The sequence below is a fragment of the Triticum aestivum genome, chromosome 1D (assembly GCF_018294505.1).
Source record: "Triticum aestivum cultivar Chinese Spring chromosome 1D, IWGSC CS RefSeq v2.1, whole genome shotgun sequence".
Taxonomy (NCBI): Eukaryota; Viridiplantae; Streptophyta; class Magnoliopsida; order Poales; family Poaceae; genus Triticum; species Triticum aestivum.
This window is the reverse complement of record NC_057796.1, coordinates 22,805,071-22,812,649: the sequence shown is the minus strand read 5'-3', so window position 1 is coordinate 22,812,649 and position 7,579 is coordinate 22,805,071. Positions and strand designations below refer to the sequence as shown.

The window sequence follows — 7,579 nt, the reverse complement described above, 5'->3', positions numbered from 1 at the left end:
CAGTTATTTCGGTAGCAATGATGATACCTGGCCCACATCCAAATTACTATGTCAGTGACCAGACATGACCAGACATATGCTGGCCTTTCGGTAGCAATGATGATACCTGGCCCACATTCCGTTTGCCATTGATCCCACCATAATGATGTTGATAATGGCTCATTATCACACCCCCCCCAGTAGATGTACTCACGTTCATATTTATTTGCTAGTACATATTATTTGCATCCTTATCAAAATATCAAGTACCTTTGGTAATAATGAAGGCCCCGCTTTTAAAGCTCTGCATGTATAGATGTTTGTGTTAACATTTTTTATTTCAAAAAGTAATGTTATATCTCCTCAGTAAGACTAGTAACTAAATTGTCTTGGGCCCCTAACATCATGTATATGACGTTTGAAAAATGAAAACATCATATATATGCCGAACCCTACCGTCTCCACTAGGGGAGGCACTAAGACAATCCCAACAAGTACTATGAACAAGACATCGGTGGCGTGGCAGGGAGCTCCAGATCTGGATCGGGGCCGAGCAGCAGCGGCAGCAGAGAGTGTTTAGGGTTTGCCGAGGGGGAAAGTGGGGAGAGAGGGCAGGATGCCGCCGTGGTTGCGCACGTCTATCACCTCCCGACCAGCAAAGTGAAGTGACGGGAATGCCCCGGTGGGGCGTGGGGGCATGGATTTTTACATTTAGATACAATTGGAATTTTATCCAACGGCCCAAGATGATCGCGGTGACAACCGGGCGGCTCACAACGATCTGACGCAAGATCAGACGACCTGTATCGCATAGAAAAAGGCCACGTTCACTAATCGCTGTGAGGGATGCATTCCCTCCGGGTCTTTACTCCTGGGATGTAGTACCATCCAACGGTTTTGTAACACCTTCCACGAAGTCAAGCACTGTCATCCCCACCGCGACTCGCCGCCCCCGTGCTCCTCCGGCGACAGGCCGACAGCCCACCCAAGCTCAACCCCCACGCGGCGCGAACGTCGACATCGCCTGTCACGGCCTCCTCCATACGGCTCTGCTATTCAGTTCTCATGGGAGGACTCCCGCCCGGTCGCCTTCCACCTCCGTTGCGGCGACGCCCGCCGCTGACCTCGGGCTGGCGACAGTGCGTGCTTCGCTCTCTTCCTCGCCGATGGAACGCTGGTGGTTGCCTCTTCATCCCTTTCTCCGAATCGACTGCTACACTTCCCTTTTCTTCTCACGGCAGTGCTTTTCTTCTCACGCACATGTCCTGTTTGCTGAAATGCCTTCTTACATGGTGACACTCCTGATGGATCAGATCGGTGGTTCTGCAGCAAGCCTAAAACAACCTCCAATTGGTTGATGAATTATCCAATGTACGAATTAGTAAAGCAAGGCTGTTCAAGCATGGACATGTTTAGATGACACTGACCAAGCATACTCTGTGATTCCATTAATTCCTCTAGTCTATTCCTGTGGCATGCTTGATTTCTGAAGAGGTTCCAATCGGTTTTGACCGAACTGTTTAAGCTCTGATATAGAGCTTATTACAATCCTCAGACATCAGTTTATTGCATATGGCCGTACAACTCTGCATCTCGTAATCTACTTGTACTCTACATTCTGCTACCTTATAATTTGTGTATACTGAATTGATGGGCCTCTCTTTCACCAAGCATATTAAAGTTGACACCTGTTTTTCCATCTGCTGCGGAATGCATATAGCATTGCATATGTATTGCCTATTTACATAGCCGTCCTTCAATTATATGCTGCCTTTATTTGCAGGCTGGTGGTACTTTTGAAGCATTTTACCTGTAATCTGGGGCTTTATTCCTACAAAAACGAGAACGATCCCCAAGCTCAAGCCAAAGAGGAATTTCACTTGGTCACTAGACTCACTACAAATGGAGTGAGCACTATCGTAAACTCTCTTAATTAGTTGATGTTTTTTGGTTCAATCTCGATTACACAAATTGCTGCTCTTCTTGTCTTGTCTCTCAACAGTTACACTAGTTGAACAAGTATTCATTTTTGAATGGTTCTTTCAACTATTATTCAGTTTGTATATTTGATCTGCACTATAACATCTCTTTGAAGGGATGATTTTAATGGATTTCATGTCATTTTTCGCATGTTGCAATTCTAATTAGTTGACACCTAGCTTAGTTAGCCTTGGATCCGCTGGTCAACTCTGACATGCAAATCTTGTGGAAAGACTTGACTAGAATGTCATGCATATTCATCCTGATAAAAAATTGGTACGTAGTATAATCCATATGTGCAATTTTGGAACATTTCAGAATGTCCAACCCCATCATATCATGTTCACAGCACGAGAGAACAGAAGAGGCAGCTGTGAGTTTTCTTTTACCTCCTAATGAATGACCTTCCATATTAGTATTTGTTTAACTGAACATCTGAAATTTTATCGCATTATCACATTTAACCCTCGTAGTTGAAATAAGCTCAAAGAATCCTCCTCCGGCCTGGTCCATGCATTTAATTCTTTCTCCCTTCAATTCTTGTCCCGTACTGCTCCTACTGTGTAGGCACATGCTGCATGCCCGGACTCACTGTGCAGTGTGAACGGCAGAGACTCTCATCCACTCCTTTCCTCATGCCTGCCCGGACTCACTGCGCAGTGTGAACGGCAGAGACTCTCATCCACTCCTTTCCTCCTGCCCGCCTAGCTCCCTACCTTGGATTTTTCTCACTTGGAACGTTTGATTGATCACCGTTCTAAAAGGATTTGATTAATTTGCGCTTAAACCTAGAGTGTTGTTCATCTACCTGCACTTACACCCCCTCTGTGAAGTATAATTATATTTTATTTCGCTCAGTTTTCTCATGCAAATCTTCCTCTAAACATATTTTCTCGAATGGCACGCATAATTCCTGATAAAAACATATAAAACAAAAATCTGTTGTATGACCATCTCTCCTGTATAGACACAGAAAGTGTAGTTAATGTGATGGACCGGAACATTGATGCACTGTGTAACTGTGTGTATCATATGGTACATAGGACCCATCCATGGTCTGATTAATGTTGGCTGAGGGTGGAGCATAGCCTGCAGCGCTTGACTGACTCCTCACTGGTGGAGTAACTACATTTTCCTTGCACCTTCCTAAGCCTCTCCTGCATACTTCTTCCTGCTGTTCTTCCTTAGCTAGTTTGCCATTTGGATCGGTGTTGGTGGATCATTCTGTTGCCTCATTTCCCGGGTAATTTCCTTAATTCTTATAGCCATCTTCTTCTCCAGCTGCCTGGCTGCTGCTCTGATAATGCTACTCTTAACTGCACCGCGATATACAGGTGGAAGAGGCAAATCAGAAACAAGAAGCTATCGAGCAGGCCGGCCTGAGACTGAGAGAAAGAGAGAGAGAGGGGGCGTTGGGCTTGGGCATCCTCCTCCCCGAGCTGAGCGACAACCTCGAAGCAGAGGGGGAAGGATACTGTTAAGAAGGGGGTCATGGACCTCAAGGCCACGCAAGCTGCTCTTGAGAAGGTCTCCAATGTGCATTAATTTGCTGTAGCGCTTGACTTCCACCTAAGGTATGAAAGTGCTTGACTTCCCTAACACTTTCTTAAGCTCTGCTTGATGCAACGTAATGAAGTATTGCGACGATAAAAGACTGCAACTGGAGTGGTATAAAAAAGACTGATGTAGACTTGCTAGCTCATTTTTGTGTCCACCACATCATAAGAATCCTATTAATTTGTGTCTCATCCACTGCATCCTGCCAGGTATGGTATCCATGATCCACACATGCGCATGTGCCATGCTAAGATAAGCCAGCGCCTAATCACGGTCACACCGGTGGAGACTCTCCGATCGGGTTCCAGCGATGGCTGAGCTCGCCGGGGGCGCCGTCCGCTCGCTGCTTGGCGTCATCCACGACGAGGCTAAGTTACTGGGTGGCGTCCGTGGCGATGTGCAGTTCATCAAAGAGGAGATGGAGAGCATGAACAGCTTCCTCCTGCACCTCGCCAGGAAGACGCCCCGCAGCGGGGAGCACGACGAGCAGGTCCGCACGTGGATGAAGCAGGTCCGCGACCTCGCTCATGACTGCAGCAACTGCATCGATGTCTACCTACGGCGCGGCAATCCGGCAGTCTACCGTGCCAGAGGAATACTGCTGGGTTATGTGTGGTGGGTGCCTTGGTTCGTCAAGAAGACGCTGGCTCAGCACCTCGCAGCCACCCAGCTGCGCGACCTCAAAGCCCGGGCTCGTGATGTTGGGGAGCGGCGGCTCAGGTATGGCGTCGAGGTCCCGGCGAAGCTGGACGCCGACAAGAAGCTGATGGAGGCGTCGTCGTCATCAACATTGTTCCAAGCTACTAGGGCAGTTGTAGCCGAAGGAGACCATGACTTCGAAGAAGACTACTACCGGATGATAACCGATGATCCACGAAGGGAGCAAGCCTTTTCCGAGCCTCGCATTTCTGACAAGTGCACTGAAAAGCTAGTACATTGGCTTGAACAACAACAAGAGGACGGTCCATTCCAAGCCATTGCCATTGCAGCACCAGATGAAGAGGATGGAAACGAAATACCAAATGAAGCTTTATCTCATGTTGCCGTTAAGGAAAAATTCGACCACATCTTCTCTATATATGGCCGGTCTTGCCTGCAAGAACCCTGGGATTTTCTTGGTGATATCTTGGAGAAGCTTGAAGAGGAATCCAACAAATCAGTGGAAGAATTCGGCGAGGAAGCTATCGACAAGAAGATTAGGAAAATCAAGGAGAAGATCGAAGAGTACCTGGAGAAACCTGGTAATAAAGGTTACCGGGTTGAACCCTTAGGAGTACTCTGTGGCATCTTGGGGGTGCTGCTCCAGGATGCAACTGCTGGTGAGGATCAAAATCAAACCCAGGAAAAGATCCTTGACGAGACAGTGGATAAGATGAAAAGGTATCTGGAATCAGCGGGTGAATCGAGTTCCTGCAGGATTGGTGTTGAGCATCGCCAATACATAGCCATCCTGCAGGAGCTGCTTCCCAAGCAGCACACCACCCCGGGAAAAGTAGCCACAAATAAAAAAAGCCGGCGAGGATCATATCGTGAAAAATATTAAAGACATCACGTTGAAGATTCATGTGCAGATCACACCGGAGCTGCTGCTGCCAGTGTCACTTCACCAGCTAGATAAATCAATGGGAGAATCAGGCCAAGACCAGCTGTTTCCAGGCGAGGAGGACTGCAGGGAGATGATTGAACATGTCCTAGAGAGGATCAAAGAGCATCTGTTAATTCAAGAAACCGTGGGGAGGGTTAGAGAGCATCTGCAGGGTACAAGGACACTGGTCGTTCTCCACAATGCCTCTGGCTACAAATGGGATGAGACTGCAAAGGCCTTGCGAGATTTGGGTTGCAGTTCAATGGCAGTGGTAGTTACCACAAAATACATGCAGAGGGCCAACGAGTTTTGCTATGGGACAGAACCCATCATATACTCTTCTATTGAATACTATCGCGAAACAGCGCTCCAACTTACAAATCGGCATGTGAATGATGACGAGAAGTACAGCGCTGAAATCTACCATGAGATCTTGGAGAAATGTAGGGTGGATGAGTTCTGCATAAAGATGTTCATCCATGCTCTGTTTGCCAATCCAATGAGGAGCAGAGAAGAACTGGACAAGTTGAGCAACAGCCTCGTGTTTGAAGGATCCGTGGAGACCAATGGCTACAAGATGATCAAGTTCTCGTACAATGATCTTCCTAGGGAATACAAGACCTGCTTGCTGTACCTAGCCATCTTCCATAAAGACGAAAAGATAAACCGGACAAGGTTAATTGGGCGGTGGGTTGCGGAAGGACTGATAACTAGACAAGACTGGCCCAGTTCAGTCAGTCAGGCCGAGCATTGTTTCGAGGTACTTGCCGACCTATGGCTTCTGTGTCCTTGCGACGTTGGTACTGCAGGGAAGGTCAAGAGCATTACGTTGCATCCACTAGTGTACAACTTCATCACCAAGATGGCCAGGAAAGAACACATTCTGGACACACGCCTATCTTGGCACCTGGCTCGCCACTTCTCTGTTCTCAGCAACATCCGGCTCCGTCCCTCCGATAGCATCTTCAACTTCTTGAAGCAACCATCCCGAGCATCATCTCAGTTAAATCTCGTCAAGGTCCTGGATCTGGAAGGTTGTGCATCCCTTAGGGATAACCAACGATGGCTCAGGAACGTGTGCACCTCATTAATACTGCTCAAGTATCTGAGCCTAAGGAACACAGATGTCACTCAGCTGCCGAAGGAGATCAACATGCTCCAGCAGCTGGAGGTGTTGGACATCCGGCACACTCCTATGAATGCCTGCGCCACAAAACTGCTCATGCTACTGAAGCTAAAGCGTCTGCTGGCTGGTCACACCGGCACTGGTGGTGGTGATGCTAGCACACTTTCCACTGTCCAGATGCCTCACAAGGTTAGAAAAATGATGGACCTGGAAGTGCTGTCACATGTACAGGCTTCGAAACATCATGCTACAGAGCTGAGAGAGATTGGCCAGCTATGGCAACTAAGGGTTCTTGGTGTGATCATTTATGATTGGAAAGCTCAACTTGAGAACTTACTCCAAGGGATTAGCGATCTGAATGAGTGCCTTCGGTCTTTGTCGATCGAGATCAAGCCTCCGCCTTCCAGGCAGGCTGCTACTCCTCCTGACGTGCCTGCAGCCGGTGCTATCAGTGCACACTGTAAAAACACACCCAAGCTTCTTGAATGCCTGAGCATCAGTGGAGTCACGGTGTATGAGCATCTTCTCCCATTGTTCGCAAGAGGCTGCCGCAAACTTGCTGAGGTAACTCTTCATAACACCTCGTTAGACCACAATGATATGGAATCCCTCGCAGATTTGCCAAACCTACGCGGCCTCAGGCTCCAGCATGTTAATTTACACACTGAGGGCAAGCTTATAATCCAGACTAATGGGTTCCAAAATCTCAAGTATCTTGTCGTTGAGGGGGGCGGCATCACCGACATCAACTTCGAACTTGGAGAAGCTCCTAAGCTTGAAAACATCACCTGGCTCATCGACGGGATAGTGTCTCTGTCGGGAATCAACAACCTTCCCAAGTTGAAAGAAATGGTGTTCAATGATGGTGTCAGGCTACCAGATCAGGTGATACAAGCCATAGAAGCACATCCAAACTTCATTGATACTAATGGAATATGGGAATTATGCTAATCAGGAGTGAATCTATGGTTCCTTGATTTCAACCTTACAATGTGGTCAGCAAGGGTTGCTTCATCCATTCATTCAAGCTTTACTATGATTCTGCTTTGTGTGTGAACTTGATTATGCTCGTATATGTGTTTGTGTTAAAAAATGCGAGATCATTTCTATACAGCCAATAGGGGTGTCTGAATGTAACGATAACGTGTCATGACTCATGAGTGAGGGTGTATGCTTATTTGTCCTAAACTAGCACAGCAGCCCACGAATGCATGAGCCACATCTTTGGTGTCTATTTTTGTACTTACATATTTGACATTATATTAGTTCAAAAACAATTATAATTTCATACTCCCTTCATTATACAATGTAGTGCGCCCGCGTTTCCCGAGATTCAAGTTTGACCATAAATT

At 47.2% G+C, this 7,579-nt stretch overlaps 1 pseudogene; it reads left to right on the top strand.

Annotated features, from left to right (window-relative positions):
* Positions 1–853: 853 nt before the first annotated feature.
* Positions 854–7,345, top strand: LOC123180037 (disease resistance protein Pik-2-like; annotated as a pseudogene).
* The last annotated feature ends 234 nt before the right edge of the window (positions 7,346–7,579 follow it).